At 49.5% G+C, this 20,950-nt stretch overlaps 1 long non-coding RNA gene across 1 annotated transcript in view; it reads right to left on the bottom strand.

Moving 5' to 3' along the window:
- Positions 1-1,338: 1,338 nt before the first annotated feature.
- The window catches only part of LOC139265168 (uncharacterized), a 93,443-nt gene continuing 73,831 nt past the window's right edge, over positions 1,339-20,950 (bottom strand). Inside the window, exon 3 of the long non-coding RNA XR_011593488.1 lies at positions 1,339-1,870. This is a non-coding gene — a long non-coding RNA (uncharacterized lncRNA). The remainder of the gene's footprint in view (positions 1,871-20,950) is intronic.

The following is a 20,950-nucleotide window of genomic DNA, read 5'->3' as shown; positions in this document are numbered from 1 at the left end:
GGAAATTGGGGGAGTGGGCTTTTTCTGTGTTTTGTTATTCATTCCTTCTGCCCATGACTTTCTGACCAGCTACACATATCTATTAGAGTGCTTGTACACATTTCAGGGTAAATTTTCATCTTTAAAGCTCCCAGATAAGGGCTTTGCACCCTGGGAGTACATATCAGGAATTTGGACATGAACCCAATTTTCATGATTTTACATCCATTAATTTTAAAACTGTGGGGTCCTTGCCTTAATTTCTGCTATATATTTCTTGCACGCAAGGCTCTGCACTGAGTGCTCAAGATGAAGGTTGACCCCTTCATATCATAACCTCATTAAGGCCCAGAATGCATGCAAAAATACTTAAGTGAATACGACACAACTTCCAGCTTTTGTACCAGGATTGAATTTATTCCTTATAATATCAGTTTTGAATGGGTGCCAGGGAAGTTCTATGTGTGATGGCGATCTTAAATGGGAACATCATTTGCATTTTTTTCAATGTTTACATGTACCTTTTTTAGGACTATTGTTTTTATTAGAGAATGTTCCACTATTTCTGAAATTATTATAAATTTGTGGAATGAATTTTGAGAGTATTTTTTATTTTGTTACAGTGAGTTTGGCTTCAAACATTCCAAAAAGATTCATTGTTGCCCAATAGTCACTGAAAAGCCAACTATACGTGAATTATTTACAGAAATTCAGCAGAACGTGAAGAGATAAACACCAAATTTTATAGGAGCTCAAGGAGCCACAAGGTGCTTACATGCAAGCATAATTCCATTGTAATAAATGGGAGAGTATTCTGGAAAAGCTGGACATTAGAGACAGATTCCAGAGATGCTGGGTCCTGGCATTCCCTGAAGTTTGCTTAATGTTGTGTTGGAGGCAGAACTCCTTACAGGGGTATTGACTTAGGAAGGGCCAGAGCCCGGGTTGAAGACTCCCTAAGTTGGGAGTAACTATGTCTGGCCCTTACTGGGGCCCAGTATAGCTGCCATTCCAACCACCAATGAAAGGGAGCTCACTTGGCAGTCCAGGCCAATATTATGGCCTGGACCCTCAAATATTTAAGGGGCAGACTCCACTCACCCCCACCACCACGTTTAAAGCAGCACTATTACAAAGGGAATTGAAGAGCAACAGAAAATAATCCCTCTACAGTAAAGAAAAAATCAAATTTTGTTAATATCAAAAATTAAAGAGTATTTTGTCAATGCTGATTCTCCAATCCTCAGTTATCAGAGAACAGCCTTCTCAGCAGAATTGAATTCCCCAATTCTCCCCTGACTGTACAGTATTAAGGATCTTAGCTCCAAAAATCAAGAAGTAGAATCAGTTTGGGTGGAACTAAGAAACAGCAAGGGGCAGAAAACATCGGTGGGAATTGTTTATAGCCCCCCCAACAGTAGTGGTAATGCAGGTCACAGTATAAATCAGAATATTGGAGCTGCATGAAACAAGGGTAATACAGTAATGATAGCGGGTTTAATCTACATATCGACTGGGCAAATCAAATTTGCAGTACTAGTGTGGAGGACAAATTCATGGAATGTATACAAGATGGTTTTCTAGATCAGTATGTTGGAAAACCAACTAGGGAACAGGCTATTTTAGATCTAGTCTTGTGCAATGAGAAAGGGTTAATTAATAACCTTGTATTATTGTGTCAGCTGTGGCTCAGGGGGTAGCACACTCACCTCTGAGTCAGAAGGTTGTGGGTTCAAGTCGCACTCCAGGAACTTAAACATATAAATCTTAGCTGATACTCCAGTACAGTGCTGAGGGAGTGCTGCACTGTTGGAGGTGCCGCCTTTCAGATGAGACGCTAAAACTGAGGCCCCGTCTGCCCTCTCAGCTGGATGTAAAAGATCCGATGGCACTATTCCAAAAAAAGAGAGCGGAATTATCCCTGGTGACCTGGCCAATATTTATCCCTCAATCAACATAACAATGAAACAGATTATCTGGTCATGATCACATTGCTCTTTGTGGAAGTTTGCTGTGCACAAGTTGGCTGCCGCGTTTCTGACATTACAACAGTGACTACACTGCAAAAGTATTTCATTGGCTGTAAAATGCTTTGAGACGTCCGGTGGTCATGAAAGGTGCTATATAAATGTAAGTCTTACTGTCCTACTTTCTTTCTTTGTAGTAAAGGGGCTGTTAGGGAATAGTCACCATAATATGATAGAATTTTATACTAAGTTTGATAGTGATTTAGTTCAATCCGAAACTAGGGTCTTAACCCTAACCAAAGCAAGTTACGTAGTTATGAGGGGCAAGTTGGCTAAGGTAGACTGGGAAACTGTATTAAAATGTATGACAGTAGACACACAATGGCTAGCATTTAAAATATTAATACATAATTTACAACAAACATACATTCTTTAAAGGCACAAAAACCCCATAGGAAAAGTCGTCCAATGGTGGCTAATAAGAGAAGTTAAAGATAGTATTAGATCAAAGGAAGAGGTTTATAATGTTGCCAAAAAGAGCAGTCAGCCTGAGGATTGGGAGCATTTTAGAATTCAGCAAAGGAGAACCAAGAAATTGATAAAGAAAGGGAAAATAGACTATGAGAGTATACTAGTGAGAGACATAAAAACAGACTGTAAAAGCTTCTATAGTTATGTAAAAAGGAAAAGATTAGCGAAAGTAAATGTGTGTCCCTTGCAGGCTGAGACAGGAGAAATTATAATGGAAATAAGGAAATGGCAGAGAAATTAAACAAATACTTTGTGTCTGTCTTCGTGGAAGAAGACGCAAAAAACCTTTTGGAAATAGTGGGGAACCAAGGGTCTAGCGAGAATGAGGAACTGAAAGAAATTAGTATTAGTAAAAAAATAATAATGGAGAAATGAATGGGACTGAAAGCCAATAAATCCCCTGAACCTGATGGCCTGCATCCTAGGGTTTTGAAGCAGGTGGCTATAGAGATAGTGGATGCATTGGTTGCCATCTTCCAAAATTCGATAGATCCTAGAACAATTTGCACAGATTGGAAGGTAGCAAATGTAACTCCGCCATTTAAGAAAGGAGGGAGAGAGAAAATGGGAAATTACAGACAAGTTAGCCTGACATCAGTAGTAGGGAAAATGCTAGAATCTATTATTAGGGACATGGTAACAAGGCACTTAGAAAAAAATAATAGGATTGGGCAGAATCAACATGGACTTATGAAAGGGAAATCATGTTTGACAAATCTCTTAGGGCTTTTGAGGTTGTAACTAGCAGAATAAATAAGGGGGAACCAGTGGATGTGGTATATTTGGATTTTCAGAAGGCATTCGATAAGGTGCCACACAAGAGGTTATTAAACAAAGTTAGGGTTCATGGGATTGGGGGTAATATACTAGCATGGATTGAGGATTGGTTAACGGACAGAAACAGAGACTAGGAATAAACAGGTCATTTTCAGGTTGACAGGCTGTAACTAGTGGTGTGCTGCAAGGATCAGTGCTTGAGCCCCAGCTATTCACAATCTATATCAATGATTTGGATGAGGGGCCTAAGTGTAATATATCCAAGTTTGCAGATGATACAAAGCTAGGTGGGAATGTAAGTTGTGAGGAAGATGCAAAGAGGCTTCAAGGAGATAAGTGACTGGGCAAGAATATGGCAAATGGAATATCATTTGGAGAAATGTGAAGTTATCCACTTTGGTAGGAAAAATAGAAACGCAGAGTATTTTTTAAATGGTGAGAGATTGAGAAATGTTGTTGTTCAGAGGGACCTGGGTGTCCTTGTACATGAATCACTGAAAGTTAACATGCAGGTACAGCAAGCAATTAAGAAAGCAAATGGTATGTTGGCCTTTATTACAAGAGGATTTGAGTATAAGAGTAAAGATATCTTACAAAGGGCCATGGTGAGACCGTTCCTGGAGTATTGTATATAGTTTTGGTTTCCTTCCCTAAGGAAGGATATACTTGTCATAGAAGAAGTGCAATGAAGGTTCACCAGACTGATTCCTGCGCTGGGGGGATTGTCCTATGAGGAGAGATTAAGTAGACTAGGCCTATATTCTCTAGAGTTTAGAAGAATGAGAGGTGATCTCATTGAAACATACAAAATTCTTACAGGGCTTGACAGGGTAGATGCAGGGAGTCTAGAACCAGGGGTCACAGTCTCAGAATAAGGGGTCGGCCATTTAGGACTCAGATGAGGAGAAATTTCTTCACTCAGAGTGTGGTGAATCTTTGGAGTTCTCTGCCCCAGAGGGCTGTGGAGGCTCAGTCGTTGAGTATATTCAAGACAGAGATCGATAGATTTTTGGATATTAATGGAATCAAGGGATATGCAGGTAGCTGAGGTAGAAGATCAGCCATGATCTTATTAAATGGTTCGAGGGGCCGAATGGCCTACTCCTGCTCCTAATTCTTCTGTTCCTATGATGCTGATATTTAGGTTCTCTACTTTCCTTCCATTGCAGTAAGATTGACACAGGGTTCTTCTGGCTCCTCCCCAGAATTGTCTTTGACTTTCTTTTAGGTGGACTATGCCCCTTTACACAATTGCAAATCTAGCTTGTAATGCTTATATTTAGTGTGCAAGAATATTACCAACATTGGTAGTTTAGCTTATTCTAAGAAAACCCATCTTTTCATAATTGGCTTCACTAGTGTTTTAGTCAATGTATGCTAATTCATTACCATTGCATTATAAAGTCCCTGAAAAATTCAGATTAGCATTCACTATACTGAAACAAGCCTTATTGCTAAAAACGCCACGTCATGTTTAACAATGAATGCCATTCATCACAATATAGTTACCACCAGTCTTTGATAAAAATGCATTAATACCATGAAATTAAGTCACAATTTTGGAAGCCTATGCACCAAGTGAATCTGTGAGATAATACAGGGGAGAAATTGGCTAACCCCCAAAAACGGGCACAGGGATTGCGGTACGCGATTAACCCGTGCTCATTCATTGCATTGTAGGCAGCACGGTAAATTTGTGCTGCCTGCTGCTTTACATGATTGCTGCATGCAGTCAGCTGTAACCATGCTGGTCATTGGTTGCACGCATCTGCAGGGGACCCTCGGTGGATATGGCCTCCTGCCGAGAGCCCTTCTCCCTCTCCTGTTCCTCCCACTTCTAGCAGCTTGTCCTGCCCTGTGTGGTCTCTGTTCATTTTCCCAGTCATGCTCAATTCCAAGAGGTAGGCCACCCCTGTCTGGAAGCAACTTGTTCCAGCACAAGCTTTAAAATTAACAAAAAAAGTACTTCAACACCAGCCAGACCACTCTTTGTAGACGATTGAAACTTTAGACAACTAAAGAAAAGGTCCAAAATCGCATGCAATTGCACTAGCAACCAGAAGATATAATCCAGCAATAACCTGTAAATAGTTCCTGATCCCTTTAAGTAGTCAACGTGGGGGGTTCTTCATACTGTTTAACATTGTGTTCAGCTGAGCGAGGTTAAGACTGCGTGTAGAGCATGGGTGTAGAGCATGGCGTTGGAAAATGACAGTGCTGGCATCAGATGAGCGATGCACATTGATTGATGTCATAATCTGCCTGCTCTGCATGCTAGCAGTGTCTGGTAGGTGCACATGTGCAAACCCCATCACGCGTCGGAAGTGTGCGCATTCATCTCAGACGCCATTATTGAGCAAATGGAGGCCTCATAGCACCTAAAAAAGGGGCACTACAGAGCCCAATTACTTCTCCTACAACTTTCAATCCTGAGATTAACTATGATCAGACTGTACTCTTGAATCCAATATATTGTACTAAATGTGTTTTTTTGTATTTCAGCATACAATCAGCACAGATATCAAGAGGGACAGGAATAACACCCCCACACTATCCTGTATCCTTTTTAAGGTTCTAGAAAAACTGTATTGTCTACAGTGATCCCAATATGCAGATGAACTGTTGTGAGAAGGAAAACTACCGTTAACAAAGGGAATTTAACCAGTATTTACCTCAGGAACTTATAATTACTTGAGACTTATACACATGGGGGCAGATTTTGCAGTGGGTGTGATGGCTTACTCTGAGAGTACGCCATCATACCATCTTTGAAACTGATGGCAAGTTCGGGATTTCCATGTGCTAAATCCCTAACTTGCGATCGGTCAAGCTACGATTTGACAGATGAACCGCACTGACGGGGAAATACTCAATGCTGCTGCAGAATTGGGCTAATTGCCCAGCAACTGCACAGTGATTATGGATGATAATGGTACTGTTAGTGAAAGCAGGCGCAGGTTATTTGTGATGATTAACTTGCATCCAGCCAGAATATCTCTTCTCTTTAAAAGTTGGCAACTGTGGTTAAAGAATATTGTAAGGCTATAAATCCCCTTTAGACGTGGTTCAACAATAGCTAGCTAAAATGCTTTAATGAGTGTATTTTTTAAATTTATCAAAACTTTTTTTCTTTTTAGACAGGCAGTAATATAATTTGATAGCTTGAATAAATACAGCACAATTTACTGTAATACAATTTAATTAATGAAAAGAAAAAATCTAATATCAATTTGCCTCCCCCTCCACATTATATGTAAAAACACCCTCCTTCCTCCTTTGTCGCTTCATTCTGTAACTTTATTCTCCCGTGTACCAGTTATCATATCCCATTGAACAATTAACTGTAAAAACCTGATGCTTGTTCCCACGTATCTGTCAAGAGGAAACATCGGCGCTTCCACTGATTGCAGCAACAGGCCCATGTGATCCCAGGTATGCTTCTGCACACGCTGCGTCCTTGGCATCCATGGCACGTTACTCTGCCCTCAAGTACACAGCATCAGAGAGAAAGTTCACAAAGGAGGACCCCCATCAGGTAAGTTTGTATTCTATTCAGATGCCAGCGGTGTATTCCGTACTTACGCCGCTGAGCGTAAAATCTGCCCCATGATTTTGTGAGCCTTTCCTGAAGTATTCCTTCAGCAGTAGCTACTTATCCCCACAGATTGACTCCTGATAAGGATTGGTTAAAAAAATATTCCTTTGGCAGGAGAGTTCCTATTTTCTTATATACACCATGTCTTAAGGGTTTTTCCCAGGAGTGGTCATTAAATAGTATGAATGCCTAACCCAAATATCATGTCCATGTTAAATTGTTTGATCGGTCCCTGAATTACATACACTCAACTCAGAAGTTGTCCTCTTTCGGATTGCCTCATGGTGTGATTAAACCAATTCTAATTTCAGGCTCATATGGTGGGATAGCCATCATCATCATCATCATAGGCAGTCCCTCGAACGAGGATGACTTGCTTCCACATGAGTTCACAGATGTTTCAATGAAGGACCCGATGTTCCAGTCCTGAACTCCAATTGAGGGGGTGGAAGATGCCTGTGCGTGGATTTTTTTAACGTGTGGTGACTGTTGCACATCAGCAAAACATGGGCTCGACAGAGCTAGGCTTTTATCCAGTGGCAAGGGTTGAACCAGGACAACTGGAGACCTGCGCTGCTGCACGGACCTAGTGCGCACACATATCACAGTGTGGACAGGCCCATGCTGCCCCTGGGCCCTGGGCTCTTCTGGGCCCCGTACCCTCATTCGCCACACCTTCGCCCACGATGTTCCAGGGCCCAGTGCTCCAGCTCTATTTATAGCCCTGACCTGCGGTGGTATTCTCACAGAGGTCGGGGCGGCCCATAATGTGGGGGCTAGCCATAGCACACATGACTTCATAGTTGTGAGAAGTTTAACAACAAATCTCACCTGATAACCTCTACAATATTTGGGAAGCTCTGGTCTATATTTAAACAGATCACACCACATTTCCCCACAGAATTATATATATCTTAGTAAAATGTGATGGTAACTTCAAGGCAATCAGATGCCAGTGAGCCCAGCTCTGCATAGTAATTTAACTTCACATATGCAGAGCTCGTTTTCCTTGAGCTCAGAATGGTACAAACAAGGCAACATAGCTTAGTGTTATCTACGTGCATTACTTTTAATTCAGAAAAAACAGTACCTGCAGTTCAACTGTAATATCAGTCACAGTGTATAACCAACTATAGACACTTCACAAGTTGACGTAATAGCATTTTTCAGATCAGGTCTCCAATCGATAGAGGTGTGTATTTGGAACACTCCAACCATTAGGGTGCTAATCGCACATGTATTGCTGAGGTCAGTCTAATTAGCATTTTGTGGGGAATGAGTAACACAACTGATTGGGAGCTTGCTTATTTGTGGATGGGAAATCAAATGTGTGGCAGTTTAAATAGGCATTAGTTTTTGATATCACACTAGTGAAAGGAACTATAAGACAATTTGATAGTGCCTGTTTCCATTTGTGTTGGCCTGGTTTTCAGATGAAGCAATTAAAATCTTATTGGAAGAAATGCACAAGAGGAGAGGCCCTCTTTGAGACAGTAAGATTACGGGCTGGATTTTTGAGGGATTTGCGACCAGTTTAGTGCCTGGGCGGGGCACAAAAACAATTTTTTTTGGCGCTAAATGAGGCGCGCAACATTTTGCGCCCAGGTGGAACTTTCGGCAGTGGTTTTGCGGCGGCACTAAAACTTAGCACCCACCCGATGTTTTCACCGTTTGGATGACGTCAATTGGCGTGCAATGCTGTGCTAGCACCCTGAGCGGAACTTTCAGCATATCTCCTGAGTTAGCGTCCGCCCGGGAACCCGCCAGCAAAAAGCAGTCGCATCCCGGCGCACCCGGCGCTAACAGCAGCATCTTGAAAACGGAGCATAAGTTGAGTGCCTGAAAGGGTTGGGAGAAGAAGGCTACATTTTTCATCTGTTTTCTCAAAGGAAAGGGGCAATACAGATACTGCTATCGAGGAGGAGTGTGATACTCTGGATGAAATAAATATAGTGAGAGAGGAAGTATTAAGGGGTTTAGCAGCTGTGAAAGTAGATAAGTCTCCAGGCCCGGATGAAATGCATCCCAGGCTGTTGAGCGAAGTAAAAGTGGAAATAGCAGAGGCCTTGACCATAATTTTCCAGTCCTCTTTGAATTTGGGCATGGTGCCGGAGGACTGCTAATGTAGTACCCTTGTTTAAGAAGGGAGAAGGGGATAAGCCGAGTAATTACAGGCCTGTCAGCCGAACCTCAGTGGTGGGAAAATTATTGGAAAAAATCCTGAAAGACAGGATAAATCTGCATTTGGAAAGGCAAGGATTAATTAGGGATAGTCAGCACAGATTTGTTAAGGGAACATCGTGTCTGACTAACCTGATTGAATTTTTTGAGGACATAACCAAGAGGGTCGATGAGGGTAGTGTGTACGATGTAGTATATATGGACTTTAGCAAAGCTTTTGATAAGGTCCCACATGGTAGACTGGTCATGAAGGTTAAAGCCCATGGGATACAGGGCAAAGTGTCAAGTTGGATCCAAAATTGACTTCGGTAGGGAGCAAAGGGTAATGATTGATGGATGTTTTTGCGACTGGAAGGATGTTTCGAGTGGGGTTCTGCAGGGCTCAGTACTTGGTCCCTTGCTTTTTGTGGTATTTATCAATGACTTAGATTTGAATATAGAGAGTATGATTAAGAAGTTTGCAGACGACACTAAAATTGGCTGGGTGGATGATATGAAGAGGAAAGTCATGGGCTGCAGGAGGATATCAATCTACTGGTCAGGTGGGCAGAGCAGTGGCAAATATAATTTCATTCAGAGAAGTGTGAGGTGATGCACTTTGGGAGGGCGAATAAGGAAAGGGTATACACATTAAGCGGTAGGCTACTTAATAGTGTAGATGAACAAAGGGACATTGGAGTGCTTGTCCACAGAACTCTTTTGGGAGGAAACGAAAACATTAAATCGTGGCCCCCTGATCTGGGGGAAGCACCAAACATTTACAAGGCTCTTTTTTTTGTTTGTTTTTTTGTGTTTTTTTTAAAGTTTTTTTTTGGGCACTAGAATCATATTTTTTCTCCAAGTGCCCCCTATAAAAGGGGAGGGAGACACTAAAAACACTGGCAATTAAAACAAATTAAACTTTAAAACATAAAATCAAATTAAAATTTGGTTGCTGGGCGTGATGATGCACTCCAGTCCCTCTGGTACCCACCTCTTGCAGAAGGCCGTGAGCGTACCGGTGGACACCGCGAGCTCCATCTCCAAGGACACCCTGGCGCGGATGTACGCACGGAAGAGAGGCAGGCAGTCAGGTTGAACGACCCCCTCGACCGCCCGCAGCCTGGACCGGATGATGGCACCCTTGGCCGTGCCCAGGAGCAGTCCTACGAGGAGGCCCTCGGACCTACCCGCTCCCCTCCGCACAGGGTGCCCAAAGATCAGGAGTGTGGGACTGAAGTGCAGCCAGAATTTCAGGAGCAGCCCCTTTAAATAATAAAACAGGGGCTGCAACCTTGTGCATTCGATAAAAACATGGAACACGGACTCTTCCAGACCGCAGAAATTGCAGGCGGCCTGGGAGCCCGTGAACCGGCTTAAAAATTTATTGCACGGGACTGCTCCGTGCACCACCCTCCAGGCCAAGTCCCCGATAAATACTGGGAGGACTCCCGCGTAGAGTGCCCTCCATCGGGGATCCCCGCCTCCTCCGGACGGCAAGATGGTACGCCATGGCGTGTCCGGACGGCATGCGAAGATGGCAAAATTGAGGGTGTGCAGGAGCAGCCCGTACAGGAAACCCCTCCGCGCAGAACTGAAAGGCACGGAGGGGATTTCCCCGAGGCGGCTCAAATTGTGAGGCGCCGGCTCCCGAGGGAGGTTTCGGGGTTTGGCGCCGATGAGGAATTCCGTCCGGACGGGGGTCAGTTCGGACAGGATCTCCCCACGTGCTTGAGCCTCCTCGATGCACCTAACGGAGTCAGGGCCCAGAGCTGTTTTTAGCGACTCGATGGCATCGGCCGCGCGGCGGACGTCGGCCGTATTTAGGCGCCGCGCCAGCATGTCTGGCACCATCCAGTCCGCTCCTCCGCCATCGAGCAGGTCCCTGACCCTAGTCACCTCATCAGCCACAGCCCTCTCGTCCGACCGCCACCTAAAACCTCGGTCGTGGAGGTACGGATTCCCGAGCAGCGGCTCGTGCAGGACAGCCGCCACTCCAGCCGGTGGAGAGCTGCGCTTGATGGAGACTTTGTTCCAGACCCTGGTGAGTTCCTTGTAAAAGACAGGCAGCTCCTGGAAGACGGTCCTAACGCCCCCCAAGCTCACAAACAGGAGCTGCGTGTCGTAGTTGAGGCCGTGCTGCTGGCGGAAGAAATACGTCGCCAGAGCACGCCATCTAGGAGGGGGCTCGACGTAAAGGTACCTCTGCAGGGTCTGAAGACGAAAAGTCGCGAGCTGGGTGCTGACGCAGACCAACGACTGACCGCTCTCCCCAAGCGGGAGACTCAAGACCACGGCAGAGACGCAGTGCTTCCTGTTGTTCCAGAAGAAGTCCACCAGCTTCTTCTGTATCTTGGTGACAAACGCAGGGGGAGGGGTCAAAGTGACCAGCCGGTACCACAACATGGCGGCCACCAGCTGGTTTATGACTAGCGCTCGGCCCCTGTAGGACAGCACTCGGAGCAGTCCTGTCCAGCGCCCTAGGCGAGCGGCGATCTTGGCCTCCAGCTCTTGCCAGTTCGCCGGCCAGGCTTCCTCGTCGGGGCTAAGGTAGACTCCCAGATAGAGGAGATGGGTCGTGCTCCAGGCTAAAGGCCTGAGCTCCTCCGGCAGGGAGTCCACCCGCCACTGACCCACCAGGAGTCCGGAACATTTCTCCCAGTTGATCCTGGCAGAGGATGCGGCCGAGTAAATCTTCTGGCACTCACGCATCCTCCGCAGGTCAGCGGGATCCTCTACCGCGAGGAGCACGTCATCGGCGTAAGCCGAGAGGACGACCTCCACGCCCGGCCCTTGCAGAGCCAGTCCCGTCAACCTCGTCCACAGGAGGCGCAGGAAAGGCTCCACGCAGATGGCATATAACTAGCCGGACATGGGGCATCCCTGGCGCACCCCTCTCCCAAAGCGAAGGGGCGCCGTCAAGGACCCGTTAAGCTTTATCAGACACTCTGCGGCGGTGTACAAAAGTCGGATCCGGGCGACTAAATGTGTCCCGAACCCGAAAGCGCGCAGAGTTCCGAACAGGTAGCCGTGATCCACCCTGTCGAACGCCTTCTCTTGGTCGAGAGATAGGAAGGCGACCGACAGACCAGCCTGCTGGGAATGATGGATGAGGTCCCGGACCAGATGGATGTTATCATGGATTGTCCGGCCCGGGACCGTGTAGGACTGGTCGGGGTGGATCATGTGGTCCAGCACGGCGCCAAGGCGAGCAGACATCGCCCTGGCGAAGATTTTGTAGTCCGTGCTGAGGAGGGAGACCGGGCGCCAGTTCTTAAGGAGGCGGAGATCGCCCTTCTTAGGCAGCAGGACGATGACTGCCCTGCGCCAAGAGAGGGGCATCTCCCCGGTTGCCAGACTTTCCCCCAGGACCCGCGCATAGTCGCCCCCCAGGACGTCCCAGAACGCCCTGTGGAACTCCACGGTCAGCCCGTCCAGCCCCGGGGCTTTTCCCCTCGAGAGCCGGTTGAGGGCGCCGGTCAGCTCCGCCAGGCTTAGCGGAGCTTCCAGATTTTCGGCGCCCTCCGGGCTGACCTTCGGCAGGTCCTCCCACAAAACTCTACGCGTTTCCTCGCTGGATGGCTCCGGAGAGAACAGAGCCCCGTAATATTCATGGGCCCTGTTGTTGACGCCCTCCGGATCCGAGACGAGAGAGCCGTCGTCGGCCAGCAGCGTCAAGAGCTGCTTACGGACACTCTGTCTTTTTTCCAGCGAGTAGAAGAAGGGGGAGCCGCGGTCCAGATCCCGCAGGAACCGGATCCGCGACCTCACGAACGCGCCTCGGGACCCGGCGAGCTGCAGGTCCTTCAGCGCGGCCTTCTTCGCTTCGTACACCGTCCGCAGGGCCGGGTCCTCGACGACTTGACCAAGACGGGACTCCAGGTCGAGCACCTCTTTTTCTAGGCGCCCGACCCTGGCCGCCCGCCTCTTGGTCGACCCCCTCGCGTACTCTTGACAGAAGACGCGGACGTGAGCCTTGCCCACGTCCCACCATAGCCTCAAGGAGGGGAAGCCCCCCTGCTTCCTTCTCCAGTCGGCCCAGAAACGACGGAACGAGTCCTGGAACCGCACGTCCTCCAGCAGCCGCTTGTTAAAGTGCCAGTACGCGGACCCCGTCCTCGCGCGGACCGAAGCGAGCTCTGCCCACACCAGGTGGCGATCCGAACATGGCACCGGCCGCATGGAGGCCGCCGGGACGCAGGAAACGTACGCCCGAGACATGTAAAGGCAGTCGACTCTGGACCATCCTACTCCAGGCCTCACCCAAGTAAAGGCGCTGGAGTCGGGGTGGAGATTTCGCCAGACGTCCACCAAGTCGAAGGACCCGACCAGGTCCCTCAACTTCTCCATCGCCGTCATGCTCTGCGGGGCACCGGAGCGGTCCCTCGCCTCGAGGGTGCAGTTAAAATCCCCCCCGAGGACAATGCAGTCGCCGACGTCGACGGAGCCAAGAAGAGCGGACACTTCTTCGAAGAAGCGCGTTTGCTGCGGGCCGGGCTGAGGGGCGTACACGCTCACGAGATGGAGTGGCACATCCCCCAGGCGAACCGTGACGTGCAGCAAGCGGCCTGGCACGGGCTCCTCAACCCCCAAGATCTCCGGCTGAAAATGTGGGGCCAATAAGATGGCCACCCCACAAGAAGTGGTAGTGAGGTGGCTCATGCGGACCTCTCCTTGCCATTTCAGGAGCCACGTAGCTTCGTCTCCCGAAACGGTGTGGGTTTCTTGCAGGAAGCACACCGCATATTTCCCCTCCCGCAGGAGCGAAAAATTGTTAAATCTACGGTGTGCCTCTCTGCCGCCGTTGATGTTGAGGCTGGCTATGGTTATCTTCATGACTAGAGCATAGTGCAACCTCTACCTAACCTATTGTCGGGGAGGGAGTGGAGTCGTTTGTTGACCTCCACTCCTTCAGCAGCCCAGCGAGGAACCTTTTGAGCCGGCGCAGCTCAAGGCCTTGCGCCCTTGATAAGGGCCCGCCCGCGGCCATGGTTTTAGCGGCGGCGCGGACGGACGCAACGAACAGCCCCGGCTCGGACCATCTTTCCAGGGCCAGATGGGCTCGGTTGCGGCGACCCTGGCTCTGGACCAAAAAGTCCCGGAGTTCCTTTGCAGGAATGAGGGGGGACTCAGCGGCGGGCACGAGGAGACCCACCGCCTCACTGGCGATGGACTCAAGATCTTCTCCCGAGTCCCCCACCGAGTCCCCATCCCCCTCCGGGAGGTCGCCGCCAGCAGCCGGCCCGTCGACCGCACGAGGTACGGCAAACAGCCCGGCCGCTCCATCCGGCCCTGGCTCTGCCCCGATCCCACCCCCAGGATCGTCGGCAGAGGAGTCCCCACTGGGCTCTTTTAAAAGTGGTGCTGGGTCGGGAAGCGACAGCGGAAGGGTTTCCTCCTCCGCCCCAGGAACCGGGGAAACCGGAGAGACCTGGTCAAAGTAATGTTCCAGGTCCTCCAAGTACCCCAGCTCCAGAGTAGGGGGCGAGGGTTCGTGGTCTTCCCCCTCCCCGCCGCCAACCCCCGGCCCAGCGTGTACAGAATCATTAAAATTATTCATATTTTCTGTTTCTTGCGGGTCGAGCGAGTCCCGGGGGAAGTTGGTTAATAGCTGGGCGGGCTCGGGTTCGGCCTTTTCGGCCCCGCCGGCCTCAGTCCCCGGGACGCTCGACCCGGCGGCAATGCATTCCTCTGCTGGACCCACGCCCCCCACGACAGGCAGATCTTCCACGCCATCCCCGGGAGGCAGAGGCTGGGCAGCCTCGACTGCCTCACCCTCCCCGGGGACAGTTTGGGGGCGCTGGTGGGGGACGCGGGACACGCACCGGGCACCGACTCCTCCGCGGAGGGATATTGTTCCCCCTCCGCCTCATTGGAGCCGCGCCTCCTTTTGTTCCTGGGGGGGGCGCGGAGGCAGGGAGACCTCCATGTTTGCCGAGGCCTCCCGCTCCACCCCCCCCTTTTTCTTATCTTGCCCGCACCTGAACCCTTCTGCGGTATTGGTCAAGGGCTCGGGCACGGGCTCAGGGCACCCCGCGCTCGCCGGTGACAGGGTTGGGCTGAGCGCGGTATACAAATTGTCTGGCGCACTGAGGGGACCCGCCTCGAGATGTTTCGCCTTCTTCCGCGCCTTCTTTCCGATCGAACGCTCTCCCTCCCCCCCGCCGGAGGCCCTGAAAACAAAGGCCCCCGACGATGCCCGTGCACCCACAGCTCCCGGCACGCGGACGCTACTAGGGGGAGGGGTGGCGGCGGCGTCAGCCTTGGCCGCCTTCGGTTGTTTGGCGGCCTTGGAGGCAGGGCAGTTTTTACGAACATGCCCCACCTCCCTACAGGCATGGCACCGCACGCCGTCCGACGTCCAGAAGACGCGGTAGGCAGTCCCCTCGTGCATCACATTAAATGATCCCTCCGTCGTCTCCTCCCACGCCAGACGGACAAAAAGCTGGCGGCGGAAGGAGAACACGTGACGCAGGCTGTTCTCCCTGAGGCCGAGCTGTATGGGGTTAATCCCCGACCTTACGTCCCCCAGTTGGTGTAGGTGAGGGAGGAGGAGCTCAGCGGGAACAAAGGGCGGGACGTTAGAAAGGATGACCCTCTGCGCAGTGGCCTCGAGAGGGTCCACCGGCAGGAACGTCCCGCCCACCGTGAGCCCCTTTTCAAGGGCCAGGGACACCGCCCGCTCCGACCCCAGGAAGAATACAGCCTTCCCAGACATCTTGGAGGCTGCGACAATGGCCGAGGGGCCGACTACCCCAGCCATCGCCCGCACGCACTCCTCGATGCTCATTGTGGGGTGAGTGTAGCTCTTGACCCCGTGTTTTTTTGTTACAAGTCTGAACAGTGGCAGGGCAGCAGGAGGCGCAGGAGGCGCCATGGATGTGGACGCCGCCTGCGCGTATGTCTTTGCTGACCCCGCCACCGGCGTGGATGGGGTCGCCATCACGGGGTCCCTTTAAGGGCTACACCCACCCCAAAGTCACAGGCCTTAATGGTCTTAAATGGCCTCGTTGGTGTTTGAACAGAGGGAGCTCTAAAAGAGGCACACCTCTCCCCTAGTTGACAATTGGGGAGGGGCCTTGCTCCCTCTGCTCAGTTGTCTTAATTGGTTTTTAATTAGGAGGAAAGGGGCTCTCAGAGAGAGAGGGGAGAGACAGAGAGAGAGAGAAAGAGTGTCGGGGGGTGGTAAAGAGGGAAGCTGTGAGGGCAGGTCTCCCCTCACAGCGATGGGTGGGTGTTTTTCTTGGGGTGCACTCCCCAGATGATGGCAAAACAAACAGTCTTTGTAGATGGTCTTCGGGTGGGGGGAGAAGATGTCTTCACCTGGGACAGCTGGAGCCACCCAGGCACACACTCCCAATGATGTTAAATAGGTGATTAATAGTTCTTCAGCCAGGTAGCTCCAGCTATCCCAGGCTAGGCAATGGGGGAGGGGTGCTTCAGTGGTGTGTGGGGCCTAGCTGTAAGCAAGACCCCCACACACACTTCCACACACACACACCCCCTGCGATGTTCCGGCCCTCTAGCAAGTCTTCTTTCCTCCCCCCACCGATACAACAAAGTCTTTAGGGGAATGCACCAAAACACACCCACCTTTGCTTGATGAAGTTTCTCCCTCCTTCCACACTGGATAGTTGTTCTTTTTTCCCCCTCTCTCCAACTCTCTGCAGCAGTATTAAAGGTTGTTGAATTTTCCGCTCTCCTCCTCTCCCTCTGGATGGATTGGAATGTAGAAAGCCCCTTCCTCCTCTTCCTGGGCTGTTTCACAGGGCTCACTCAAGGCCTCCCAGACAGGAGCAACAGCAGGGAGTTCCTTCTCTCACAGCAACAGAGCTCCAACTGAATAGGCCACGCATCCAAAGCTCCACCATTGGTCTACAGATCCCCTGAAAGTAGCAGACCAGGTGGATAAGGTAGTTAAGAAGACATACGGAATGCTTGCCTTTATTGGCTGAGGCATAGACTATAAGAGCAGGGAGGTTATGCTTAAATTGTATAATACTTTGGTTAGGCCACAGCTGGAATACTGTGTGCAGGTCTGGTTGCCATATGATTGCACTGGAGAGGGTGCAGAGGAGATTTACTAGAATGCTGCCTGGAATAGAGAATCTTAGCTATTAGGACAGATTGGATAGGCTGGGTTTGTTCTCATTGGAACAGAGGAGGTTGAGAGGAGACCTCATTGCGGTGTACAAAATATTGAGGGGCCTGGACATAGTGGATAGTAAGGGTCTATTTCCATTGGTGGAGGAACCTGTTATGAGGGGACATAGTTTTAAGGTGGTTGGTGGAAGGTTTAGAGGGGATTTGAGGGGGATCTTCTTTACGCAGAGGGCTGTGAGGATCTGGAACTCGCTGCCAGGAAGAGTGGTGGATGCAAAAACCCTCACCACCTTTAAGAGATGGTTGTATGGGCACTTAAAGTGCAGTAACCTGCAGGGTTACGGACCTAGAGCTGGTAATTGGGATTAGACTGGATGACCTTTTGTTGGACGGAGCAGATATAATGGTAAGTACTGCAGGGAATAGAATACGGCCAGGGTGATCTCCTGGACTAGTTTTGATCGCCTGGATGGGACGGAGAGGAATTTTCCCAGATTTTTTCTCCCTAAATTGGCCTGGGTTTTTATCTGGTTTTTGCCTCTCCCAGAAGATCACATGGCTCCGGTTGGCGTGGAGTGTAGAATGTTTTAGTATAAGGGGTGTCGCAGTTGTGGTGAGGCGGATTGGTTGGGCTGGGTGCTCTTTGCCTTTCCATCATTGTTCATAGATTTATATGTAACCTTCAGGGCTACTGACCAAGGGTCATGCGGTTCTTTGTCGGCCTCCTTCTGTGCTGTAATTTTCTATGTTTCTAAGTTTTATGTGAGTTTATAGTTCATTTTAAATGATATTTAAGGACATTTTAAAAGATGGGGGCTATACTATGTCAGCCATTATTCCTGACTGCTATATTTATATGGCATCAAGTTGCAAGAAGGCTTATTGATGATCATTTTGAACGTGATCGAATGGTTCGCAGACGTTTGGGGAGGAGGCCTTACCCCCAAAGACTTTACAGGGAACAGCGCTTATACCTGCAGCTCTCTGAGGCACCGTGCATTAGAAGGCTGCGCTTTCGAAAAGAAGTGATGACAGAGATATGCCAGCTCATAAAGACAGACCGATAGCCTACCAGCGGCAACAGTACTGCACTGCCTGTCAAGGTGAAGGTGACTGTGGCACTTGCCTTCTATGCCTCTGGCTCCTTACAGGCATCAGCGGGGGACATATGCTCCATCTCGCAGCATGCTACACATTGCAGCATTTGCCAGGTGACTACTGCACTGTACGCATGCAGAATGGACTTCATAAACTTCCCAATGACTAAGGAGACCCAGAATGATAGGGCTGTAGGTTTTGGATGATTTGCTGGCTTCTCCAATGTTCAGGGTCTCATTGACTGCACGTACATTGCCCTACGAGCAGAGGTTTACCGAAACTGAAAGGGATTCCACTCCATGAAAGTACAGATTGCCTGCGACCTTACTCAGCGCATCATGGCAGTCAATGCCCAATATCCAGGGAGCATCCATGATACTTTCATCTTGTGTGAGAGCACTGTCTCAGGCCTGTTCGAACATCAACCACAAGGACAGAGCTGGATTCTCGGGGACAAAGGTTACGGCCTCGCCACCTGGCTCATGGCACCCCTCCAGAATGTTCAGACAGAAGCTGAGCATCGCTATAATGAGAGCCATGCAGCCACATGCAGCATCGTCGAACAGACAATTGGAGTGCTCAAGCAACACTTCCGATGCCTGGAGCACTCTGGAGGCTGTCTGCAATACTCCCTTCAGCAGGTCTCTGAGTTCATTGTGTTGTGCTGCATGCTACACAACTTAGCCATCAGGAGGGGACAGGATTTGCCAATGGGGATTGCAGGAGCACCTCAGGAGAGAGGGGAGGAGGAGGAGGGCGACGAGGAAGAGGAGCCTGGTGAAGAACCCATGCCACCACCACCACCACCACCACAACCACAGGGAAGGCCTCGTGGAGCTTTGGCCGCTGCAAAAGCCTTACATCAGCAGCTCATAATTCAACACTATGCTTGAAGAGTGAACGGCACGTTTTACCACTCTATCCCACCATGTTGACTATTCCCCTTCTTTTTCTGCAAATGAGACACTACACAGGAATGGTTAAGGTGAACAACAGATTTTATGAAAAATGTAAACTTTTAGATCTTTGTAAATGTTGAAACGTTGGAAACTTTAATAAGCATTCAGAACTTTTATAACTTAATATTATCATAATTTGTAAACTTTGAAAACTTTAAAATAACAACAAAACAAGAACCCCTGCCCAAACTCTCTTTTACCACCAGCTCTCCCCCATCCCCTCCCTCTCACCCCCTTACCCTTATCCCCCTCCCTCGCCTCATGCCCCTACCCAAAGTGGCACCAAGAGTTCATGCAGCAAGGCGGTCAGAGTCCTGCTAAATTGGGTGGAGAGACATTGGAGACCCCATCTGGGGATGAACTAGAGAAGCTCAGGGTATGGAAGACCCAGCTTCTGACTGGCGAGTCTCTTGCTCGGCGTCGCCAGTCACAGGGTCCACTGGTGGAGGCCATCAATAACACATGGGCATTGATGATCTCGCAGGATTCGCGGCTCGCACGGACAATCTGTGACCCTACCTCCATGATGGTCGCAGTGAGTGTCACGAGAATCCTACCCAGGACATCAATGAGCTGTCAGGTGAGCTGGATGCTCTCCCTGGACAGTCCCACCATGTCCAGTTCTGCGTCTGCCTGTCTGTCAGCAGACCGTCTTTGCCGACTCACCCTCCGGAGAGATGGCCTGCAGGATTTGAACCCAGAACTACGTTGCTGCATGCCACTAGTCCCAGGAGCCTCATAGAACTCAAAGCCCAGGAATGTTTGATCATCCTCGGACGAGGTATTTTCCAGTGGCAAAAGAGGTGTTGAGTGCATCTGCGCCTGCCCCCCGCCCTGGAATAGGCTGTTTTGTCAGCTCCTCTTCCTCAAATTCCTCCTCATCCTCCTCCTCCCCCACATGACGACTTGAGGTGGAGCTTTGCAGTGAGGGATTCGGCACCTGCGACTCCTCATCTGGAAGTAGAAAACAACAGACGAGTGATTAGCAGCAGGGGTGGGGGCAGGGTGACATGAGGAAGGCCACATAGCACAGACTAATTTTAAGGACCGCCGCTACTCCATTATATGTAGTCCAGAAAAACTGCATGACATTGCCCCAACCCTAGTCCACAGACACTGTATCACGTTACCCCAACCCTAGTCCACAGACACTGCATCACATTGCCCCAATCCAGCCCAGGGAGTGTGTAGGACTTACCGCCAGTATCCAAGAGAGGGTCAGCACCCCCATGGGCAGTTGCCCAACCTGAGACACCGATGAGACCTGCCACTCATTCCTCCAGGTCGGTGAATGGCAGGGTCCGAGGTGGACCGCCGCCTGTCTGCCACTGCTCCCTGCAGTTATGGGACTTCTTTGCCTGCAAAGATGAAAATGGGAATGGTTACCAGAACGTCCATCTGCTCTTGTGGCACACACAGATAGTCACCAAAGCACTTATTCCATACTGTCTGAATGTAATAGAGTCCTCTGTTTAATGGCCTTGGAAGTTGTACGTGGTTCATCAGGAGGATATCGAAGTTTGGAAATATCTTATGAGATCTCAGAAAGCAATCTTAATAATGTGCAAAGATCATTCATGGCAAATAGGGTGCCACACTAAGCCTACCTATGTGTCGTGCATTTTAGGAGGCAACCAATAGAGTGCTCAGAGACAGCAACAGCATGAGAACAAATAGTGTGTCAGATTTATAATTTAAGTAATGAAGGAGTGCATCAATAAAAATTGTACTCACTCTGTCGACCCTCGAATGACCGTTGAATTTCTTCCGGCACTGTGTTG

The sequence above is a fragment of the Pristiophorus japonicus genome, chromosome 6 (assembly GCF_044704955.1).
Source record: "Pristiophorus japonicus isolate sPriJap1 chromosome 6, sPriJap1.hap1, whole genome shotgun sequence".
Taxonomy (NCBI): Eukaryota; Metazoa; Chordata; class Chondrichthyes; family Pristiophoridae; genus Pristiophorus; species Pristiophorus japonicus.
The sequence above is the reverse complement of the archived record's forward strand: the minus strand, read 5'-3'. Positions and strand labels throughout refer to the sequence as shown.